Below are 25,026 nucleotides of genomic sequence, written 5' to 3'. Positions count from 1 at the left end.
GGCTTTGGCAGGTGCTCTTTCAGACACCCCATGCCTCATTTGTGGTCCCTCCCTGCCCAGGGCTCTCCGTGCCCGCTCGCAGTGCTGCCTCTCCGCAGCAACAATTGCTCTCCCCAGCGTTGTTCAGTGACGAGCCCCACGACTACCATGTCCTTCCTTTTAAAGCTGTTTTAGTTTATTTCATTTTTCTTTTTTCTGGAGGCTGGAGAGTTTATGAAGGCACATTGTAGGTGCAGTTTGAAGGCTCTCTGTCTCCCCGGCATGTGCCGGACTGTTGGGAGGAGCACCCCAGAGCACGCCAAGCGGGTTTTGCATTGCCCAGAATAATTCAAACTGGCATGAAGGAATTCTTTAAGACAACACAGGCAATCAGGTCTAAGCAGGCACATGAGTGCTTATAGTGGGGATTCAGCCAGCGAAAAAAAATCGATCTAGTCAGAATTTTAGCTGTGACTTATTAAAAATGACATAAGTTAAAACACTGCCTGGCAAGGGCAGGAACTGAGACCAACGGCTCGACTGGGAATGATCCCCCAGCAGGCTATAAAAATAAAGGTGCTCTGGGTTTTGCAGCACAACATCCCTGGCAGAGGGATGAAAGCCTGAACCGTGGAGGAGGGGGATTGCAGCAGGAGAGGCTCCCTTCTATCACTCGGTCTAGGAAAATAAGCGGAGCTGCTAAAAAAAATCCCCAAGCATACACCAGGCAGTAAAATATTTGCCACATCGCTGAGCCTATCGCGCTGAGTGACTGGGACCGCGGCTTTTCTCACCCCGATGCAATTCCAGGATTCCCTGGAGCTGCCCTTTCCCACCGGGCCTGGTCCTGCCATGCCGAGGTGTCCCAAAGGGAGCATTCCTACAAAATCTTGGAGCTGTCCAGAAAATGGCATAAAAATGAATGGCTGTGTTAGCCATCCCTACAGAGGGAAGGTCACGGCTGCCAGCAGGTTGTGAGCAGAAATGACTGTCCTGGCTGAAAACAAAACTCATTTCCCCAGCTGCTGGGCAGAGGTGGTTTTCAGAGGATTTTTCTGAGATGCTCCTGGGCTCTGGGCACGGCCGTCTGCCCCAGCAGACAGGCATGTGCTGGTTGCTCACGGCTGCGGGGAGGGCAGCGATCGGCTCCACCGGCAGAACTCACCCGGTGACTCACCAGGACCTCAAAGCCAGATTTTCTCAGCTGCTACACATTAGCACTTTGACTTCAAGGCAGCTCTGCCGCTTCACCCCAGTCACTGACCTGGCCCCAGCAGCCCTTCTTTTTGTTTGCAGAAAATCTGTGAGCAGATAAAAATTTCCCTAAATTTCTTGGCTTGTTTGATAAACCCCCTTTTTTGATTGATTTATTTGTGTTTACTTTGGTGATGGGCAGGATCCATTCCAGTTGCACGCAGGCTGTCTGCCTGTGACCGATCCCAGGCAAGTGGGGATTTTTCTTTCCCTTGCTCTGGTGGATGCCTGAGTGCTTCCTTCACAAACACCAACTGGTGTAAAATGAAAAATTCAGCTTCGCTTTCCTCCCTCATGTGACGGACTCTGGAGAGGGATGGTTGTGGCTAACGCTAATTCATGTAAAGATCTGCATGAATAACGGTGGAAAATATTTGGCATTGCTCAGCCCTAGATATAACACGATTAAATAGGTCTCACAATTATGCTTAGTCTAAAATTATAGGCCCTTAAATACCTTGCATACCACTCACAGCTGGTATATCTAAATTTAGGGGTTTCATCCACTGCAAACAGTGTAGCGGGATCACGCACTATTGTTCAAGGGAACATGCTGGGGACACTCAGGTCAACCTGCAGCAGCAGCCGATGCCGTTTGCGTTTCTCAATTCCTTTGCAAACTTTTGCAGCTGCCTGCAGACGCCGCTGCCTCGCGGGCATTGCACACCCGTGCGGTGCAGCGCGGGGACGGAACTGCGTCCCTGGCATGCTCGTGCTCTTTGCGGGCCCGGGCAGCACCCACCTGCCCGCCTCACCTCCCCTAGGCATGGCTCTGCCCCTGCCCAGCGGCCTCGGGGAAGGAAAGAGCTCTTTCAACTTATTTCCCGGTTGGGCTTTATTTTTCTTTCCACCACCTCTTGACCTGGACGTGGAAATAAGGGCTGGCGTCCACAGAGCTGAGAAAGTTCTCAGCATCTTCTTTCCTTCCTGCAGACATCAAAAGGGGATTGTGAGCTCGATCACATTTTACATCACGGCTGGTTTTGATCCTTTAAGCATGGGAGACATAAATCTTCTTCCTCTTTCTTTCTCTGTTTGGGTGTCGATTCTTTCCTGTGTTCCGAAGTTTCTCAGGAGAAAATGCAAGCAGGTTTATAATCTGTCTACAGACTTTTACTGTGGTGATTCTTATCTTGAATGTTAGTTGGATAATGTACTGTCATTGGGAAGGAGTCTTTTCCAAAGGGAAAGGTCCTTTCTGCCGGGTGCAGGAGGGAGAGCAGGAGCTTGAGCTGGCCAGTGAACAGACCTGGTTTATTAAACCCAAGGCTGCGCCGCTGCGGTGGGGAGAGGCCTCCAGTGGTTCACTGATACTGGCAATGGTGGTGCCAACTTTTCAGCGTGGCCAGGCATGGAGAGAAGCAGAATCAGGCTCCCAAAACCATCCCCTCCATGTACATCCCTGGGATGAATCAGAGCAGCCCTGCTGAAGCTGGGGTTGCAGGCCAAATCACTGGTATTTCTAATTTTAGTCCAAGGGAGGGAAGCCATGAGCGCGGGTACCCTGTTCCAACAGAGCCTTACAGCTGCTTGGTTTGGTGATGGTGCTTCTTCCAACACCTACTGAGTGATGGGGCAGAAACAATACCTTGGTGTCTTCTTAGGTGAGAGGCATTTGGGCCAAGGGCTGTTTTACTCCATGTTTAACGTGCCTGAAATCTTAAGCCTTTACATTGGCTGGGGGCTTCTTTCCCAAAGGGGTCTGTCCACTCAGGCCCCTGCCTGACCCAGGAGAGATTCCATCACATCTCAGAGAGAGGTAGGAAAGTGAGAAAATGGTGAAGTCCAAAGGGCAATAGTGAGCAGGGCCAGATCTGCAAATGACAGAGCATTTCCTAGCACTGAGCTGTTGTTCAAGCAAGGAAGCATTGCCTGCGTCGCTGCCAACAACTTTGCCTTCCACGTGCTCATCCCCAACATCCCCACAGCAACTGCAGTAACTCTTGCCTGGAAAAGTTATGTTAGGAAGAGGTTGATGTATTTGTGCTGCCTTTTTAACCTGCCAAAGCAGCAGCTATGAAAAACTAAATATATTACACAGAGGATTTTCTTTTTTCCCAGGAGCATGTCTGTGAACTTACTTTGCAGACAGGATGGGGCATGGAGTACCGACTACCTGGAGCCGATCATCATCGTCTTAGTGCTGCCATGCTGCCCAGGGCCAGGGTGCACGTTCAGCTCGGTGTCCAGCCGCAGATGTCCAGGCAGGGAGCACAAAAGCGGCATGCAGCGATTCCCTCAGCGCTGCCTACGAGCACCGCTCACCGTCACGGGTCAGCCTTGCACCCGCTTCTGCCAGGCCGGCGTGGGGGTGAGCAGGAGCACGCACAGCCGGGCATCACCCACCGGAGGCTGCTCCCTGGGCTATTTTTAATGAAGCGCAATCACTGAAATGCAGAAATTTCAGTGATTTACTGCCAGGAGCATGAAAAAGAAAACAAAAAAAAGTGGGAATGGGGGTGGGGGGAGGGAAGGTCATTCCAGTTTCTTCCTGCTTACACCCCTTGCAGCTTTCGGATACAGGATATTGCTGAATGGCAACCTCCATGCTGCATTTATTTTTAAGCCACTGATAGCTTTCTAAGTGACCTCGCTGTACATGAGCAACATCAGCCAAGAAGCTGTTTTTTTCCGGCCCTTCGACGTCAGATTGCTTCCTTTGACACCTCTGAGAGCCAAAAAATGGGAAGCATTCTCTTCCCAAGGTGACTTTATTTTTTTCCCCTGTGATACTGCCGCTGGGTCTCTCTCAGGCTCGGGGGCCAGCACAGCATGAATGGCACTGCCCTGGGGACACGGCCCTGAGGTGAAAGCTGAAGGTCACTGCTTTAGGGCAAAGGTGCCCAAATCATCCACTCCCTGGGAAAAAAATTGCCTTGGCTGGAGCCAGAGTTAGGGCAACTTCACCTCAATTTAAAGGACTCCGGCATGCACTTGTAACATTTTTTATTTTTTTTTTTTTTTTCCTTTTCAGGGCAGCTGGGGCTTTCCAGGATATCCCAGCTCACATCGCCGTAACCTGTTTACTGTAATCTTAGATTTAGCACAAATTTTTCAAGCTCATTTGCAAATCAGTGAAAAATAAGCGCTGCTCTAGCACAAGAGGCGCTGAGACACCAGGAAAACACTTCATCCCCTCTTTTTGAAAGCACAGGTAGTTTTAAGCACCCTCACATGAAAATAGTGATAAAGGCTTCTGGAGTCTGTTTTGGACTCTGCAACAGAGCTGGGAGGGCGACTAAGCAAGCTGCTTTCTTGGTGCCTCAATTTGCTCACTTGAAAGCCGTGGCTTTGCACTGAATTAATGACTGCTGAGCCCTGTGGCACCAGTGTGATGTGGACTTTTCTATCCACTCCTCAACTGCAAACTGCAAGAGAGGGTTTCAACAACAAAAAAAATACCCCCGAACCAGAATGTGTTCAGCTAGAGGTGCAAATGCAGGTCCCAGCTGCATCTTATTTTCTCAGAGTTAGGGATACACTTGAAAATCCTCTGAAAATCAATAGGAAGAGCTTAGCTAGAGAAGACCCTCATGGGGGAAAACGAACCTGGACAGTGCTGCTCTGCACAGCCCTCTGAGGTTGTTATGAGGCTGGAAAAAGGGGAAAACACCAGGCTGGGACGTGGCTGGCTCCCATCCCTGGCTCTGCTTTGTCTCTGCCCGGCCTCCAGCACTTCAAAGCAACCAGGCACAAAAATCTGGCTGAGAGGTATCCTTCAAAGCCATTTCTTCCTGCGTCACTCCTCAAGGAGAGGGCACCAGGCTCAGATAGGGATTTCTGAGCTCAAAAATGTCAGAAGGAAGTGATGGACTCGGAGGAAATTCTTGCGACGGTCTAGGAGGAAATGGGAGATGTGAAAATACACGATGTATTTTCCTCCCACAAGCTGTGCGCTCTGTTTTTATTATCATAAACCTGGGCCCAGAGGATGTCAGCTTGTTTATTTATTTGTTTAAATGAGGTTTTGCTCCTTGTTCAAACATTCCCATGTTGGCAGCTGCTGCGCTCCCAGCTCATGTCCCGGTTCCCGTCTCCCCTCCCCTAATGCGGGGACGTGTCAGCCCGGGCAGCGTCCTCGGCCACCGGTGAGGCGGGAGATGCTGAAGGCAGGGTGGGAGGTGGGTCGCCCCCCAGGGGTCCCCTGGGCATCACAGGCTGCAGCAAGAGCCCCTTGGGCTGGTGGCACCACCATGCATGGCACCGCTGTGGCGCCTGTGCTGCCTCCCTGGGCTCACAGCTTCCCTCCCTTGGAGTAAAATTAGAAATACTGATTTTTTTGGCCTGACCCCCGAGTCAGTGTCCCCCTGCAGAGCAGTATGTGCTGGAAACGGCACCAGTGTCCCATTTGCTATCATTTGGAGGCATCATCAGGAATAATTGCTATGGAAAATCATCCCACAGCATTGGGAGCCTCTGTGCACAGCTAAAGCCGCTCACGCGAGCTCCTGAGGGCTTTCCATGGGCCGGCCGGGCAACCGTGCCCCATGGAGGGCCTCGTGGTGATGGTGACCCCTTCCACCCCGAGCTCCTCGGACCCTTAGTCCCTGATGAGGCTGAAGGATGCCCGGAGCCCCGCACGGACCCAAATAACCCGGGCGAGACAGCAGCGTGCGTCGTGCTCGATACAGGCCTTGCTTTCACCACCACGGAGGCGAGGGGCCTTGCAATGTCGGCCAGCCCAGGTGCCCGGCTGCAGCACTTCTTCCCTGGCCCAGGCGGCATTGCCCTGCGCGGCGGGGGCTACCCCGCGCTGAGCCCTGCCTCTCCCAGCGGGGTCATGCCGGCAGGAAGCCGCCTCTCGCCCCGGCGTGGTGGGGAGCTGCGGGAGATGCACCTGGGAGGAGAAGCACTTTGCTGGAGGAAGAAAACAGGATCTAACATATAAACAACATCCTCAACGGCTCAGCAAGTGAGTCGCTCTTTCCAGAGCCTGTTTTTGAGCCATTGTTGTGGCCCCCCCGCCCCAGTGACAAAGTGCCATTAAACCAAGATAGTAGGAGCCATCAGAGCCTGGGGGATGGTGCTGCCCTGCTCCTTCTTGCAATGCAACAGCCCTGGATGGACGCAGCAAAGGCAGGTATTGCAGGTGGAGGGTAAGAATATTTCCCGGCTCTCTTCCAGGCTACTTCTAGTTTCAAAGGAGCTGAAATACGTGGGTAGGATGTGATTTCCACCCCTCAGACCCTGAATATTTAGTCCAAAGGTTATTAGGGGCTGTAAGGTAATGGTGAGCAGTGGGGACAGAGTAGCTCTTGGTACAAAGCAAAGGCTTTCCAGGGAGTTACCCATGCTCCTTCCAGGGAGGTGCCTCCACAGGACTTCCCAACTCCCCACGATGAAGATGTTTTTTCTGGCTAACAAACCTTTATTTTGCGTCCACGTGGTAGAACCTCCGCATGTTTCTGGAATGGACAATCCTATGTTCTGGCCTCCATGGTCATGGCATTAAGCAGAGCACCCTGCATGGACCCTGAATTTTGACTATTTTTTGACTGAAAATTACTTTAATTTCATTTTAAATTAAAAAAAAAAAGCCAAACAAACAACTTGCTGGTTTGCTTTTCATGACTTATTCCTCTTTCCCTCCTATATAGCACAGATAACTGAGTACAGCATTGCTGGCAGCCAGTGAGGCCAAATTGCTGCAGTATCCCAAAGGGATCCCTCGGGACAGCAGGGAGGGCTGAGCAGCTCGGCTATTCCTGCGCTATGTCTCCCACATCCAAGCCCTTTTGGGCTTTGGGGTGCCTCCCAGCCACCCCAGGATATTATTTGCGTCCAACTGTCATGATATGGCCTGTCCTCAGATTTATTTTCTGGTTTGTTTGGACGAGAACAAAGTGTTTTCTTAACCTTGGGAACCGTTGTGGTTGGCTGGGCAGAGTCCCACCAGCCCCATGAGTGATTGGGCTGTCCTGGCACGTGGAGGAGGTGGATGTCCTGTACCTGGTAACTATCCATAGGTGTTATCCTAGTGTTATTTGCAGCATTTCTTCTGCCAGGTTATGAGAGACCCTGAAAACTCCCTCCAGCCCACCCTTGGCCTTTTGCCAAGATCCCCATGCAGGAATCCCTCCCCATCACCCTGCAGCCCTGTGGACCATCCTTGGGCTCCTGCATAAGCGCTAAACCCATCTCCTGCCTTGACTGCATCTCCATCACAGCTACTTCCCTCCAGGTGACTCCAGACAAAGGTTAATGTGAACCCATCCCCACAGGCTTGGACCTGCCCATCTCCCTCCATCCCCCAGCTGAAATGCTGCTTGCTTTCTGCCTGGAAATACCAACCAATGCTGGTTTCTTCCATTTCTCCTTTTCCCCTTTTCCTCCATTTTCCTTCCTTTCCCCAAGCCTTGCATGGCAGCCCCGCCACCTCCAAGGACACCCCATCCCACCTTTCCCTGGCCCCGGTGTCCCCGCTGGGAAGCAAAAAGGCCCCACCTGCACCCACCCAACCTGCTCATGGGATGCATCTCGGTCCCACCACCTCATGGGGTGCACGGTGGGGCTGGGGCATGGGACCTCCCAAGGGTTAAGCTGCTCCCCAGCACAGGAAACCTGCAGCCAAAGCCAGATTCCCAGGGAGGAAACATGCCGTTTATTGTGGAAGAAAAGGTAAGCGAAGTGTTAACGCGATTGCCCGAGCAGAGGTCATCGGCATATCCTGCTGCAAACTTCCTGAGTAACCTCACACGAGAAAACAACAACCCTGGGTACGGGACATGGTGGGTTTGTTTTTAACTCTGATTACCTTGGACCTACTTTCTTGCTGGCACTCACGGCCGCCCACATACCCGCCCTCCAGAGCGGCCGTGGACCTGCTCGAGCACTCTCTCCTCCCTGCTGCTGCAGCAGCTGGCTCTTGGGTTTGTTGTTGTTGTTGTTTAATGTTTCTCTTGTGTGACTGGTTGTATTTTTATGCCCTGGATTGGAGAGGGGGGGAGGAGAGGATGGAAGCAAAATGCACCTCTGGAGGTTTCAGGCTCTTTGCGAGATGCTGCTGCTCCCTTGGAGAAGGTCTGCAGCAGGTGGGAGCGGGAGGAGCGGAGCAGCCCCACGCCAGAGCTCTGCGAAGCCGTGGAAGGGAAATCCACTCATACTTTCTGCATTGCCTTTTTTTGCTTCTGGCTCTCAGGACATGGAGCAAAGAGGGCTGGGGGTGACTGCGGGGGTAACCGGGGGAGCAGAGTGATGCTTAGGGAAACCGCGAGAGGGACCAAACCGGTGCATAGCCTTCCCCAGCCTGCGAAAGGGAGCGTCTCTGCTGTTTTTTTTCCAACCCCTGATTCTTGTAAAAATAAGGTTTTTACAGTAGTTGGGGTTCCTGCAAAGAAAAAACCCCAACTTTTAAGGTAGAAAACACCTGAAATGTTATGCCAAAAATGATGCTTATACAGCAATGACTCAGAAGTTTAAAAACTGGTGTGATGCAACCAGTTTTATTTACATACTCACACAGGAGCAGTGGCAGGTCATGACCAGCACATGAAATTATTTCATTCAGTTCAGCATTGGTGTGTGGTTCCTTAGCAAATATTTGGTAGAAAGAAGAGACTCCTACAGGAGGTCGGTCATGAATTTTTGCTAACCTCGTGGACAAGATTGGGATGAGCTCCAGGTCTGAAGCAAGATGCTCAGCCTGGTAATCTTCATTGGAAGTCACAGCACATGCAAATGTTTCCACTTCCAGGTCCTGAGGAAATGCCAGGTCTCAGACATTAGCAAGTGGTGCAAACCACCGAGTGAGGGTTTCTGCGAAGCTGCCGGCCTGGTGGGTCTCACACGCTGGGTGTGCTGCTTCAGCTGCCACATCCCTGGACGTGGCCTGGAGCTCAGAGCTTGCTTTCTTGCCAACCAGTAGGAGGATGGGTTGGACATTTAAAAACGTCTGTATTTTTGAAAACACGGACCCAACTCTCAAACAGGATCAACTCAGATCTCACCTTGGGGCATCTGCTCATTGCTGTGGAAGAAATGTCCTGGGTGACCTTGGGCTGATGGTTGGGACACTGTCCTACGCAGAACCAGCAACACAGCAGGTGGAGAAACTGCTGGGTGTCCACCTGCCTGTCCTCCCGTCCTCCACACCCATGTCCTCCTGTCCCCTTGCATTTGCCTTTCTTTATATGCCTTTACCTAAGATGTAAAGTCCAAAGGCCCCAGGGCCCAGGTACCCTTGAGGAGGATTAAAGAGACTTTCAGGCTTCCTATCAGCTACTGACACACCACTGGTGGCCAAGTTCAATGGACTGGACTGAATTTTAATTCCTTCTTTTTCCTGTTTCACAGCTGTGGACCTGTTTCGCAGCCACGACCGTCAGGCTTCCTGTGCTCAGCATTTGTTTTGCTTTGAAGGGTTTGACAAGATGAGAATATACATCCATGGACGTACGTGATTTGGAGCCGCAGGACAGCAGTGCCGCCGTACGCCCTCGGAGTAGTGCATGGCTCCAGGGGAACGCAATCGATGCCATGATTAGCTATGCTAAATTGAAATCTTATGATCTTCAGGGTGGTTACATAAAATGCCAATTAGTATGTGGTCTACATTGTTTCATATAAATGTTTTTCATTATATTTTGCTGTCAGCAAATGCTGGTGTGAAACCAGTTTTCATCCCTCATATGGCCACCATGAGGAGGTTGGGAAACGCACTAGCATGACTTGAGTCTTCCTTTAGACAGATACGTTACCTTGTTTACCCAGCATTGGTGCAGAGTCTTTCCTTTGGGCAGTGAGATGGACAATTGGGTGTTGGAAGGGAGAAGCCCAGAGGTCTGGGACCTCCTGCGGTTCGTACAGGACCCACCAAGGCTGTCCTGACAAGTGCACCCAGCACTTCTGATCCACCACAACTGCTGTTCATTGCCTCTTCGAGTCTCATTTTTTATATCATTGCTGTGTTGATAAAGTGCTGAGTCACAGGATCCAAGAAATACTGTGCAAAATAGCCGCAAGGGACTCCTATTTGTTAAGATGTCTGGGATGCTTCCTATTAAATAATAACAAAATGCTGTAATAATAACTTGGCAGCTCTCTGCCTTGTCAGTCTGATGCTCAGTGTGGGTTTGCTTTCCTAAAATTCCTTTAAGTATCTTGACAAATTGCACAATAGGAAGGAAGGCCGCTTCACTCTTGACTTTTGCCTGAATAAGTTCTCATAATGAGCAACTATCTTGAAGGGATGGAAAGGATGAGAAATACGTCTTTGAATCACGTTAACTGGCAATAGTATGGGTTATTACACACTATATTTCCTGATAAAGCAGGGACAGGTTATGGATTTTGCAGAGCTGTGGTCTTGGCAGGTTGCACCAGACGTGTAGGTATGGGTTAGTAGTGGCTTGTTTCACCTCTTGGGGAAGCATTACAAAACCACCTATTTTTAAAAATAAGAAGAAAAAAGCAGGAGACGTAACTGCCGGCATGTTTTCCATCTACTTTGCATCCCTATTTCATGATCTCAGTTGAAAGTCTTTAGTAATGACAAGTTTCAATTCATATACAGTGTCAATGCCTTAAGTGAGTTTGCATGGGTGTATCTGTGGGCATTATTTTGTTTTCGTTGTTCATTAGAGGAATTTATCTGCTGCCTGCTAGACTTATCAGCTTTCCTGGCCTAGGTGGCACCAGTTGTCTCTGCTAGAGATCCCTGCATGGCAGAGCACGCTTTTCACAAAACTTCAGTGCTGGGAAATCTTTCCAGAGTGTTACATTTTTTTTCCCCTGAATTCAGGGTGATGGAAGTTGAACCAGATGAAAGATCAAATACATTGTGCTGACTCCAATACGTGGGGTTTTTTTGATGAGAAACACCATGCAGAGGGTTTGTTAAAATGTTTTGCGCGGCTTACTACTATACTTTGTAAATCTTCTGAACAACCTGATCCTCAGTTGCAGAATTTCAATCTCCCAGCATTTCAGACAGTCTGTATTTGCCACATTTTCTGCTTTACTGCTTTTCCTGCAGTTGCTCCTTAAATAGTCAGGGATTTTCGTGTTCCCTTTGAGGTCGCCTGCGTATCTGTCAGTGGCCACACTGAGGCCATCATCCCACCCCTGTTAATCAGGAACAATTGAGGAGAGCTGTGGATGGGCACACAGCCCCGTGGGACCGGGCAACAGCGGAGGGATGGAGCACCACCTGTATGAGGAATCGCAGAGCAGGTGCTCTCGCAGATGCTTTTGCTTGAGACGTGCCCGAGCCATGGTCGCTGTGGCTGGCAGAGCATTTCAGGAGCCATCCTTACGGGGTCACTGTATGTCACACTCCTCCCTCGGCAGCCACCTCTCAGGGACAGGATGCTGGTGACGAAGCTCATCTGCTCTGGTGGGGCAGCTCTTATGGTCTTATTAGTTTCCGGAGTGTAAGGCATCCTGTTTTTTTCTCTGCAAGAAAATAATGCAATAAATCTTTAATAAAACAGAGAAATCTCCAGGAAACCTACTGCAGGAATATGTGTAAAGCCAGAGGCGATAGCTGAGTTACAACACCCATAAACAAAGACCTCAAGAGACCCTGATTTCACACCATACATCTGAAATGCCCTATGAAACCAACATCATTGCAATGTGTTCCTCCCCTGCTATTAAAAACCCTGTCCCATTTACGTTTCTGTGTTGATGAGCTGCTTTCTCCACCGGTGGCAGAACTCTGTGTTGTGCTGTCAGGGTAGCAGCAGGCAGCACGCGTCGCGGCGTGCGCGTCGCTCCAGATTATGGCTGCCATTCTCTGTTATTAAAATTTGAGCAATGATGGCTTGAGACATCCTCAGCAAGCCTAATGCACTGTTCGATGCTGCTTTCTTCATTCAGAGTTCTCCTGCGTGAATTCGATCGTAGATTGGGACGTATACGAAAATAGCGGGACACCTCACCGGGAGCCCAGCATTTCCTACTGAAAATGTTGAAAGCATTAACCTAAATTTTTTATTATAGTCTTAAAAATGAGACTTTTTTTAGAATATAAGAAATAAACCATATAAGACTAAATAATAATAAAGAATATAAGAAATAAAGAAATGAAGGGAGCCAGGTTTCTTTTGCGCAGGAAGATCCCCGGCTGAGATTCTGGCTTTGTAAGCTGCAGAGGTGCAGGAGCAGGATGGTAAGGTGCAAGCAGTGAAAAACCACAGCTAAGGTTGAAAAGCAATTCATGAACTCAAAACCAGAGAGAAGGTGATGGAGCATTACACATTTCTTGTATAATAACGACACTGTGGCACATGATGCACTGATGAACAGAGCAAACTTAATTCTCCATGTGTCCACCCAATTATTTCCCAGAGAGATAAGATTCCTGTCATTGAGCAAAGTCTAGCCAAAGGCATCTCAAAAAACTGCAGTTCTGGTCACTCTCTTCAAGAAAAATTAGTTTAAACTAGAACAGATTTAGAGAAGGTTTATTAGATGACTGGAACGTGGAACTTCTCCTCTTACAGAAAAATAGGAGAGGTTGGTTTTGCTCAGCTCTGTACAACGAAGGCTCAAAATACATACAAGAACATCAGGAAGAACCCGTAAGTAGCGAGAGGAGCTGTAAACTACGGGGTAGGCAACACCGATCCTGGGTGCAGTGGGGAAGGTTTCTAACCATCAGAGCAAGAGGGACCAGAACAGCCTTCTCGTTGTGAAGAGACAAAACAACCAAACGATGGAGTCTAATCCCTTCAGAAATGGGTCTTGTGCAATGGCAAGGAGCGTACGAATGCAGCGCCATGTGCATGCTTGGCTTCACAGCTAGCGTGCAAGTGTTTCTAAAAACAGAGTTATTTACTCTGTCCTGAACTAGCAATGAAGTCTGGGCTGCAATATGGTGAAGGGGAATTTACCACTGATTTAACGTGATTAGGATTTTTTTTCCCCAAGAGTTTGCGTCTGTCTTTTTGTATTATCTGGAGGGTCGGCGTGGAGTCCTGAGTCAGGAAAACAGCTAACTTAAATTCATCCCTATTTGCAGCAGAAGTCTTTGGTTTGACTTCAGAGTGATTCATGCATGTGCTTAACATTAAGGCTCTGCTTACAGGCTGTCCTGAATAATATGCTATAGTGTATTTTGAGAACTCATTTTTACTTTTTATTACAATAATAACTTCTACAGTGACATGAATTCCAACACGAAGCACCAAGATATAACATACCCTTCCAAATGGTTTTCCCCTTTACACTGTTATTAGAATACATATTAGGAGAGCAGCGTATTATAAGACGAAGCACTTTCCAGAAGGCATATTTTTCTCAACCTCACTGCAGCACAGCAGTTACTTTATAGTCAAAGATTAATTATATTACAGAGTCTGCTTCTGCAAATTGTAGTCAAATGGATCATTAAAAGAGAATGATAGCAGGGACCACTGCTAGGGTATTGCTTCTGAAGGGCTCAGCTCTTGGAGGTGCTGAGCTCCTGGAGCTTAGGATGGCCTTTCTTTCCCTATTTCCTTTTCAAATTTCATGCTGGCGTTCCATAAAATGATGTGTTTGAAAAACTGTTCTGCTGCAATTCTGGCAGTTTATTGCATTACTCCAAGAGCAGAGCTACTATGGGTACTAAGCCTAGGATTATAATGAATGGCCAGTCATATGGGGTAGGGAGATGTCTAATAATTCCCCTTGTGCTTACTGGTAATTACCACCTAAGCCCTAAATAGCAACTTCAGGCACAATTCAAACCGTGTCCATAAGCCTTGATGGGGAGATAGGAAAAACCCCAGGCATATTAGCCACTGCAATAAAAATAAGGAACGTGGAAGACAACCCCGACTCCACCAAATGTAGGTCTGTCTCTCCGCCGGGAGGTTGTTTGTAGGATGGGGCGAGTGGTGGCTCACGTGGGAGCGTGCAGGAGCAGGGAGGGACTGGGGTCGCTCCTCTTGCATCACTCGGGCTCTGCACTCTGACATTCATGTTGCAGGCAACTCCTGTTGAGCCATGCCAGCTTTTAGATCAAATTTGCTTTAGCCATAATGTAAAAGGTAGATTTCTTTAAGAGTAATCTAAGAGGAAAAGTCAAACATTTACTCTCAGGCTGATCTTTTATCTCAGAGCTACCAGTGCTCTGAGAACCTGAGACACGTCTCTGCAGGAAGGAGATGAGAAACTCTGGCTTACTCACACTCCTCTCTCAGCTCCTTGTCTTCGGGAGAGGGGAATGATGACAAGGTTTGCACTTAAAATTAAGCTGCAGAAGGCAAAACAAAACTCAAACTCAGCTAATTTTATCTGTGGTTTAAAAAAGAAACAACAACTGAAAAAAAAAAAGCCAGTAAAAAAAAACAATGGGAGAAATGAGCAATATCTGCCAAATAAAATCATTCACTCGCTCCTCATATTAGTCAGGAGAGAAATAAACTTTTAGAAGGCCACACAGTAAAACAGATCCTCAAGTATAGTTAGAAAACAATGAGTCAAGATTCCTGCTTGAGCTCCTTGAAATGCTCGTATTTTCTTGGGAAACAGTGTGTTGCTGCAAAATGGCACCTATGCCCTCAAGGCCTGGAAATAGATATGGTTATTTAGACCATTCAGTTAATGCAAACTACAGAAGAGATGGAGTAATTGAGCCAATTTGCTGCGTGGGTGTGCAGTTGTTTGTGGCGTTATCTCCGTACCGCTGCAGTGTTTGGAAAGCCACCATGACTCACCTCCGCACATGGTGGCTGAGGACAAGCAGGAGGGTACCTAGGAGCGAGCCTGAGGAGCCGGCAGTGGTTACTGGAGGCACAACTAGTGCCCTTCCTGCCAAACTTTGCTTATTTTTCCAAAAGTGGGGAAGCTTCTGGGCTGGAAAAAGCAACGAGTGGTGCTCTGGGGAGCATCGCTCGGCCCCCAGCACTGCTGCATGTTGGAGAGGAGCAGCAGTTTGTGTGCACCAGCATGCATCAGGCCAGTGAGGAGGGGATACAGCTGTAACCCAGGAACACTCATGCAAATAATTTTGCATTGCAAAGCAAACTTCTGGGTAATTTTTCATTTCACACGGAGGCAGCATTCCTCCAGTGCACCCCCCTGATTCCTCCAGCACCCCCGACGTGTGTTACAGACCCTGATAGCATCAGGACCACATTACCGCTGTTTCCATTCCCCGTGTCAAATGTCAGACCACCGCCACGGCGGGGCATGGCCGGGCATTTTCCAGATGGTTGTTCTTCACCGTGGGAGGACCCCGAAAGTGCTGCCACATTGCTTTGTGGTGCATGTTACCCCAGTCTAAATTTCGCTTATTTCCATCTCAAAGACCCCATTCTTGAGAGAGCAGAGATCTTCGTGGCCTTCTGCTTGTTGCTTTATACATTTTGGCATGTGCCTGCTCATTTTACAATAGAGCAGCTGTTTGTGCCTCTGCAGACATATTTTGTAGGTGCAACTTAAGCAAAACTTTTGATGTGTTGGGCTTAGAGGTCACCCGAGGAATGTCAGTGTTTGTCATCAGGAACATGGGCCAAGTCCTACTCACCTTCTCTGAAAAAAACCCCTTTGAAGCCAGGAGAAGGACTCATGAGCACAAGGGGAAGAATTTGGGCTGTAGAACATAAAGGTACATTTCACATCGTGACCTTTTATTCTTTTTTATTTTTAATTTATTGTCTTATGGAAGTTTCTCCTCTCTCCTTTCCTCCCCTGAACTTGACACCAACGCTGGTCAGACAAAAAGTCAGACACTCAATAAGCATTGGAAAACTTGTCTGATAGAGTTCAAAGGGCTGGGAAATCTAATTTATTTGCTAAATGTTGAATATAACCTGAGTTTATGCGACTGCATCCTTCAGGGTATTGAGAAGGTGCTGAAAACACAGTAACAAGCAGCTTTGTTTTCTGGGATAAAATTTAAAAGATACTGAGAAATACAACAAATAATAGAGAAAAAATCCTCAGGGAAGTTGGCAAAACCTTTGTAAAGACGGTAACAGATGCCCCCAAAGAGGAAATTACAACATGTGGCAGCTGTGCTTTTTTGGTTAAGCAACTTTTCGCAAAAGTTCAAAGCATCTGGGGAAAGTAACTGGTAACAGGGTGAGACAGATTTATGGAGCCCACACATGGTAATATTTTTGTATAAAATTAGTAAAAAACCATTAGATCCCTAGATGAAGAGATTAATTCATACAAGTTTGCATTCTTTGAAGAGCAATCATATTTTGACTTCGTAAACTGGAAGAATTGAGTAATTTCTTGGATTAAATGATCACAAGAGTTGTAATCTGTAATAAAAATCCATGCAGGGCTGCCAGGCTTTGTTTCTCGGAGGATTAGGGTAATGAGTTGATTTGACCTTAGCAGAATGCATCCCAGACTGCAACCCCGTTACCTGGATCTAATGGGTGGATTCAGAAAGATGAGGCAGTTAATCAAAGCCTTCAACATATTTTTTTAATATGGGGAAATCTATTGTTTATGCGAGTTGCTGGGTTGATAAATTTAGGAGAAAAGCTTTGCATAAATCTATGGTGTATGGCAAGGGCACTGCCTGGGCTTAGCTAGCCAGCCTCCTGTGTGCTACGTAAATATATATGTGTGTATATACACACACACACGTGTGTATATATAAGCCCCTAGAAAAGTCCTCTGTAGCCATGAAAAAGACAGTCTGCAACAGTTCACACTGAAAATTTATGTTTATTCTCTCTTTTTACAGCACTTTAGTGTTCTTGTGCTTTGTGTTTTGGTGAGACAGCCAGGAGAGACCCTGGCCATCTGCTGCCAGAGTCACCATATATATCATGGGAGAAAGAAGACAGACTCAGGTTTGTAAATGCTTTGTTTAGAGCTAATAAAGCCCTAAGTTAAATTTCTAAAAAAATGGTTAATGCTCCTGGAGCTCAGAGAGGCTACCTGCAGCTCAAAGTTTTTCCCATGCCGGTTCCTTCCCCATCCTACAGTTCCTGCTCCTCTTGTGCTGGCACGTGCTGAGACCCAGATCAGGGAAATGATGCTCCTTAAAATTAAACCAAATGTTATTTTGCTGCTGGGTTATTTTAAAGCCAGATCAACTCCCAGTCTGGTTCACTGTGCAATCACGTGGCCAGCTGTGCTGGCAGGGGAAGGATCCTTGCTCGGGGTGATAGGAGGACAAGCAGACACTGCCGGAGAGAGGAGAGGACCCAGAATCATCCCTGACCACTTCGTAGTGTGAAACCATGGTCTGGGGCTCCTCCAGTGGGTTTGGTTTTTACCGTCTTTCACCTCACCCCAAGTCGGCACCAAGCACATGGTGGTGACTCTGTGACAGCAGCTATTAAAATCAAGTAAAACACACCTGGATCCTTTTTGCAGTTGCCATGGTCCAGCAGGGATGTCTCTGCAGGGAACAGCGAGTTTATCACATGTATTTTGTTTCAGATCTTCTGTGAGGCTTTGGATTTTCATCCCAAAACCTCTGACGTACCCACTCCACGCTCCCAGACCAATTAATCCTTCTGCAGATGAGCAGCACGAGGCTGGGCAAAAAAACCCAGCAGGTACCCCTGGGTATGTGGAGGGACAAGGAAACGCTAAGTGCGCTTTCCCACCACCTCCTCCTCCTGACCTGCCCATCCCTGGTGCGTGCTGGCCATCCCTGGGGGTCACCACACCGCAGTGCCCCGCATGTGCCCCCCAGCCCACGTGGGCGCAGGTGCTCCTGCGCGGAGACGCATTTACAGAAGGCGAAGAGAGGCCGGAGGAAGCCACAGTCACGCGAGCTGCATGTGGTTTAGGGAGCAAGTGCCAACATCTCTCACTCTCACTGTCCCAGTGTTGCTCCGAGGGCAACCTGATCTGCCTTTAATCTACTCTGACCACAGGACAAATGGTTTAAATAAAATCCTGCATGACTGAGTCACTCCATTTCTGGCTTTTATACGACATACTGAGGAGCAATGGTTTACTTTGCCTGAGTAACAAAATTAACATAAGAGAAACATTTTTGTTATGTGGTAACTAAGTAAAAAAAAAAGACATAGAGAAATTTGGGTGGGATGTTTGTGTATGATAAAAGGGAAATCAAGGAAAAGAAAGTATTTACTTTTCCTGGAACAGCAGGTAAAAGTAATAACAGAGAAACAGCTATGGCAGACAGGACAAGGGCTCTGTTTTAGCAACCCAGTTATTTTTTGAGACCTGAAGCCCCGCTGCCCCCAGCCCAGCTGCAGGGAAGCTGTCAGCAACGAGACACCAGCTTCCTTACCTCTGCTGGGCTCGGTGCAGGGAGAGGCACGGGCTGAGCGAGCGCGGCGTCGCAGGGAAAAGGGGGACCAAGAGAAGTGCCCTGGGATTTTGGTGGGAGAGCTGGCTGCAGCTACGATTGCCGTGTAGTGCGCGGGGCACCGCCACGCCTCTGTGTCGCGGGGAGCAGAGGACTTTGTCTCTGCAGGCAAACAGAGGGATGCAGCCTGGTGTGCTGGTGGGTGTCTGCTAGAGCCAGTCCCTGCCCCTGCTCGGGCTGCACTGGGCAATAAAGTCTGTTGTGACAGGCTCTGCTCTGACTATTCACCATCGTCTTCTTCTTGTCCAGGACTTGTTGCCACCAAAATATCCGCTCAGAGCTGTGCAATCAATCTTGGCTGGGGAGCCGAGGTACCTATATCTCATCTTCCTCAGCCTCGGGGGAATATGTGAATACGAGCTCAAATGAACGCTATTAAAGGATGACGTTTAAATTCCGGCAGTGTGGTTTTCACATATCACAAACCTATAGAAAAAGCTCTACCTTTTTCATTCTTTCCTTTTTAATGAGAAGACTTCTAATGATTTTTGGTAGGCTTTATGACATGTAAGGTAATATCCTGGTGTTAGTGAGAATAACAAGAAATTCCCACTGCCTTTTTGGACGTAGGACAATTTTCACATTGAGTTATACATTTGCAAGGAAGGATTTGCCGTGCTGGACCGGAGCATCAATGCCCACAGACACCTGGCTCCTTCCTTCTGCCAATAGTCTACACCTCATAGGGATGACCTTCAAACCACTCCTGATCTTGCAGGTCTGGACATCCTTCCTGCTTCCCTGCAGAAGAGATCAGGGCGTGAGGCTTGAGATCTCATCACCTTTGTCTTAGCACATGTGGTTGCGCAGTATTTTTAGGGTCACTTCTCTGTTGTGTTTCATCAAAATACTGGTATGTTGTGTTCGGGACATGTTCCTAACGCCCGTCGTTGCAGCACAGCAGATCCACTTTGAAGTGGGAATTTTGGTGCTTTTACAGCAAGCAGTGCACGAAGAAGAATGTTCCCCTTTGATGTTTATTAGTTATGAGCATTGCTGGCCCCTTTTGGAGTTGATTTCATGCATGATCCCCTTTAAGAATCGGAAATACATTTTACCAACGTTTCAAATGTTATGAAATGCAGCACTTGGTGGGACAGAAAAAGACAAATGAGAAAAATATGGTACGTTTTCATTCTCTGAAAGAAGTTAAAGCTAGAAAAAAACAACTGTATGTGCAAACTTGAAGTGATTAGCTATTACTCCACAAAGTTTGCAGCTCCCTGTCAGGAAGCAGAGGTTCTGCATGATTTTTCAGCTCTTACACAGCACTGTAGGCCATACTTTGCAGACAGAGGACATGATTATGGATATTCCTTTTACAGTGTTTTGGGGTCATAAGCAAAACAAAGTCAGCAAAGACCATGAGATCCCCATGTACTTCCCTTTATTGTTTTTGGATTATGATTTTGAAGGTGAGTCAGTGTTTATCGATATAAAAATATAAGAAACAATGCACTATCAGAGTCGTATATTTTCCCATGTGTTCATTGTCCCTTCACTTGCTGTAAAATCCATGTGATGAGGAGTTAATGAGCGGACACCTGTTTTCTTGGCAGAACCTGTGTTTTATTTTTAAATTTTAAGCAGTCTCTGAAAGCGGTTGCAAAGGCGAAAAAACAAACTTTGCCCTTGCAGATGGGAAAAGGGAGACATTTGCTAAGCGAAGGGTAGCCCTGGTGTTGCACAGCCTTGACGTATCATTCAGAAAATTCAGACTGGCTACGAGGCAGGACTCTGTCCGGTCTGTACTGAGCGGCTTCTTCTGAGGCTTGTCTGGTTTGTCCCCATTTAGCAGCAACCCAGGCATGTAAATTTGGGATACAGCTCCCCAAAGAGCTGATACAAGGAGGGGACTAACGTTTCAATGTCCCTGTAAGACAGGAAACCTCATACCAGGATGCTAAATGCAGTAGTTAAGTTTTGCCTAAAACACCAATCTGCTTGCAGGGCTTGCTTTCTCCATCTATTATTTATTTCCTCACTCATTAACTGCTCCAGTAGCCTGAGACACTGAAATCTTGCAGCCAATTTCTTATTTGAGGAACTCTTTGTTGTTAATACAAGATCTCTCATCAGCTGTGCTTTGCGCAACTCCCCTTTTCTCTGCTGTTCCTCAGACCTTCTGCAAGCACATACTCTATTTTGCAAGATTATGTTTACACTCAGCAAATATGCAGGGAAATGATCTTTTGCAAGGCAGATTGGCCAGAATCAGGAACAGCAACACCAGTGAATCCAAAAATAGCTGTAGGAGAGAGCAAAAGAGAAAGAGGAGTGGTGAAGTCTCTTGAAATTCCTTCAAAATTGTTCTGTCAAGCTGAGATGGCCCCTGGAAGATGGTCCTACCTCCAAAACCATCTGTTGAGCTTGAGGAGAAGGGAGACTCTACCCTCTGGACCGTACAGAGAGCTGAGTTCATGCCCACAGTCATCCCTTCTTAAGCCTGAAATTTGTCAGCCAGTAGGAAAAATGAACTCTCTGCCTGTGTCTTGCTTTCTCCCTGCCTTCAATGTCTGGCAGACAGACAGATATACCAAGTTAGAAGAGGTAATTTGCAAGAGAATTGCAAAGCTAAAAGGTGATGATAATACTATACTGGAGCAATTTTGTATCACATGTAACCTGGAAATGGTATCAGCTTACTAGAAGTGAGTAATCCGTCAGGAGAGAAAAGGCACAAGGTGCTGATGAGCCTTTGGTAAATGTAAGGTTCTTAATTCAAAATTATCTTCCTGTCCAAGGACTCTGGAGTGATCACACGACTTCTTTGGGGGTGGTTTGGTTTGGTTTTTTGTTTTGGCAGGCAATGAAGCCATGAAGCCTGAACATAGGCAGAGCATAAAGCAAAAATTCCCCATGCTATACACAGATGGATTTAACAGCCCTCCTCTTATTCACGTGTAACTGTTTATATGGAAGGGATCCAACTTTATGACAAATTTCACTAGTTTCTAGCCAAACAGAGATCCTCTCCAGGGACATGAAATTTGGGGGTGAACAAATTTCATCAGATTTGCATAGCAGATCTGGAGTTAGAGGCTTAAATAACAACTTGCAGTACCAAAAAGGCTTCTCTAGAGACCTGCTGAGGGTCTCCAGCTCCAGTTCCTGCTGACTCCAATGGAGCTCTGCAAAGGTCTACATGAACCAAGAGGGTCTTCTGCTGCTGGTGACCATGGACCTCTGGTGAGGAGCAGGCTGGTCTTGGCTCCATGGAAAGACATGAGATATTGGGGTTCTCAATACCTTGCAGGACTGGGGCCTCTGCTGGAGTCTACAGGCTTGATCTGGATGGAAAATGGGAGGCACCTGTGTGGTGGAAACACTCATTGTCCCACAGGAATTCCCATGTATGAGTGACTACAAAGAAATACCCATTTCTTGCTATAATTTTAGCAAGCATGGCAGGTGCACGGTGTTCTCAGAGACATATTTTCCTCTCCTGGAGAGTTTGCCTTATTTTCTTATGCACAAAGTTGTCCTGACTGCAGAAATAACCATGCATTGAGCTGCTTGTGCATGCACTGGCGGAGCAGCACGGGAACAAGTGCATGGCAGGAACACGGAGAGGCTTTTGCAGCTATGAAAGTCTACCAGTAAATGTGACCAGTGAAAGCCTGCTCGCTTTAGAAGAAAATATTTTTGCTTAGCTTTTACTTGCTTTTTCTCCTTGTGTACATGCGTGCGTGTTTGGGGGTTCATTTTCCTGCTGCACTGAATTTCAGATTTCATTTACTCCAGCTGTTCATTTCCCAGCTGACATCACACCTCTATGCCTGTGGCATCAGAGCTAATTGCTACGATGTCACGCAGACACATGACAATTTCAGCTGGGAGCATGCGGGACCATAGGTCTTATGTTAAACAATAATGAGCTTATTTTTGTAGAATTACCCTTAGTTTTAATAAAAAGCAGAAAATACGGGAAATACTGGCAGAATAATCTCAAAACAGAATGTTCTTGAAGTTTCCATTAAGTGTCAGCTGCTCTTTAATTAGTAACCAGAGGGACAAAGAAGAAAGTTGCTAATTATGGGCACACCATAAAAATGTTAACACTGTGTTCCAGTTTTATAATGGCAACACCTTACTGTGGATGCAAAAGTGAGCCTGGATTGGGTAACGAATGGAAAAATCATGGGATTTTTGTTGTACAGCTCACGAAGAGGCATCTGCAGTTATAAAATCAACTATTTCCTTTGGAAAAGGAATGAAAATATTTGACAAAAATACCTTCAAGGTTGGTTTTTTTCCTTTTATTTTATTTTTTTTAAAATATATTCCAGGAATAATCAAGATCTGCAGTTTTTTGGAAAATGAAATAATAAATCAAGATGGCTTTATTGAAAACCATCGGTACTTTAAGCATTTTATGATGGCTGAAATCTTCTTCATTCCAACTTCTTTTGTTTGCTGTTTCTGCCTTGTGAAGCTGCACTGAAAACCAGCCCCGAAGTGAGTGAGATCTACTTGCTGCAGTGAAAAGCATGATGAAAAGAAGCGATCTGCTGAGATCTTTGTTAGGGAATTTGGCTTTAGTCCAGTAGTTCTCTTTTCTGGAGATTATTTTATCTCTTGGTTCTGATGTTTGCACTTTTGTGCAGCTCCGTCCTGTCTGAGATCTTGTCCTGACCGTGGCAGCTGGTCCTGGAAGGTGTTGAGCATTTAGTCGCCTCATCACTGCGATAGCCCTACTATTAAGGCAGATAAGGAGCTCCACTCGTTTGTGCTCCAGGCAATAAGAAGAGAAGCAGAAAAGGTGACTGAGGCATTTAAGACCAACCATTTAAGGGGTTTCTGATTTAAGTCTCAGGCCTGATTTTCAGAAATTCTTGAAAATACTTGAATTGCTTGGAAAATTAAGGTGCACAGCACTCCCCAAAACAGACCAAAATTGTGTCTTGTTGGGCACATAATTCAAATTGTAATTCCCTCTCTCGGTTACTACCCTGAAGGAACTGTTAAACTAACATTTGTGTCATGAAGTATTTTTAACTGCTGATTTTTTTAAAAATTTTTTTTTATTTTAGGGAGAATATATAAAAATAATCGAGATGGAAAAAAAAGTGTTGCTGAAACATATTTTTCCTGTATTGTTAAAGCATATGAGGGGGTTGACTCCTATGCATGGAATCACTCACAGTGATGTGGAGTGTGGCAAGCCCTCCCAAACCCCGGTGCAACTACACAGACTTGGCAGCTATTGCCAGGGGGTCAGTACTTGCTCTCGGTGTGTCCCTCGCCACTCACATGCTGGACTCTGACAGGTGAATAAATTAGCCAGAAATAACTGTTCCCAAATACTTTGCTCTCAGCATTCAGTCCCATCACAGTAGCACAGTGACTGACAGCAAAGCCTCTGCTACGGCACGGCTGAAACAGAGGAGTTAACAGGAGAGCACAGAGAGTGCTGCAAAGGCAAAAACAAACGACAAGCTAATTCAGAATAGAAGGGATTCCCCGGAGGTCAGGTGATGGCTTTGAACACGTTGAGTCGTTAAATGGATGTAGGGTTGATTGATGAATCTGCATCACTCGCTGCAGTGAGGTGAGTGCATTACGTTGTAAGGGTGGGTTGCAGCGGATCAGTTTGAGTACAACAGTTTGAGTCTGCCAAAAAGATGAAGGAAGTTCATAAATTACCCCAGAGTTATGGAAACAGAACCTTTCTGCAGAGGGACCTGGGGAGCAGCAGCGTCCCTGGGTAGCCCATCTGTATCCCATAAAGAAACAGATACCTGTAATTAGTGCCATGAGTTATCACAACTGCGCGCAGCATACATACGTCTCCATCTGAGAGGACAGTGCTTTGCAAGTGGGAGCATTTTGTATGGAAATAACCAAGACAGCTGAAAGTACAGTTTCACTGGAAGGTTTCCAGTCAAGACGTTTGAGGCAAAAGCTTGCTGTTGCCAGTATGGGAGAAATCTAAGATTCAGTGCTGATTGCATTTCCAAGAAACAAAACAGGGAAACTTGGACACTGCTGTGGAGTAGGTGCACTGGAGTTCATACTATGCAACCTCATGACTGACCTTGTTTACGGCTTGTAGGTGCTCTAGTGAGGTGCCAAAGTGCCAGTCAGAAATCATATCTTGAGAAAACAGGATTTTGTTTGTATTCTTGAAAGCCGCAAGGCTGCATGGGGGAATCTGGGATCCATTTTCCCTCCCCATGCTCCCCTGCCTCACTCTTACTGAGACTTAAACAAAAGGGCAAGGAGGCCACTGCAGAGTAAATGAGGCCCTTAATTTACCATAAAAAGAAGACGACTGGCTGTTAAGGTTTTATCGGATTACAATAAAGGCTCTTTGCACTCAGGAGACTGTGGTTTGATTCCCGGCATTGCTGGCAGGGCTGGAAATCATAACCACAGATTATAGCAATAAGCTTCCAAATTTCCATATTTCAGCCAAGGGTGCTGCTCCCCAGCGTGGCCGCTGCCCCATGCCAGCCATGTGCCAGCATGGTCAGGGTCTGCAACGTCCTCCTGGGGTAGGACCTTCAGCCAGGCCCCAGGTCTCTGGAGGCATCGCTGCTCAAGGTGGG

At 47.2% G+C, this 25,026-nt stretch overlaps 2 long non-coding RNA genes across 3 annotated transcripts; both read left to right on the top strand.

Moving 5' to 3' along the window:
* Positions 1 to 5,965: 5,965 nt before the first annotated feature.
* LOC142065267 (uncharacterized) lies at positions 5,966 to 18,049 on the top strand. Of its 2 annotated transcripts, none has more exons than XR_012663326.1 (3): positions 5,966 to 7,414; positions 16,868 to 16,976; positions 17,572 to 18,049. It is a non-coding gene; the product is annotated as an uncharacterized LOC142065267 (long non-coding RNA). The 2 variants fall into 2 exon arrangements; XR_012663325.1 differs by lacking the exon at positions 5,966 to 7,414 and adding an exon at positions 7,433 to 7,851.
* LOC142065266 (uncharacterized) lies at positions 7,968 to 10,828 on the top strand. The gene is made up of 2 exons (XR_012663324.1): positions 7,968 to 8,102; positions 9,526 to 10,828. It is a non-coding gene; the product is annotated as an uncharacterized LOC142065266 (long non-coding RNA).
* Positions 18,050 to 25,026: the final 6,977 nt, after the last annotated feature.

Source organism: Phalacrocorax aristotelis, chromosome 16 (genome assembly GCF_949628215.1).
Source record: "Phalacrocorax aristotelis chromosome 16, bGulAri2.1, whole genome shotgun sequence".
In the NCBI taxonomy this organism is placed as follows: Eukaryota; Metazoa; Chordata; class Aves; order Suliformes; family Phalacrocoracidae; genus Phalacrocorax; species Phalacrocorax aristotelis.
The sequence above is the reverse complement of the archived record's forward strand: the minus strand, read 5'-3'. Positions and strand labels throughout refer to the sequence as shown.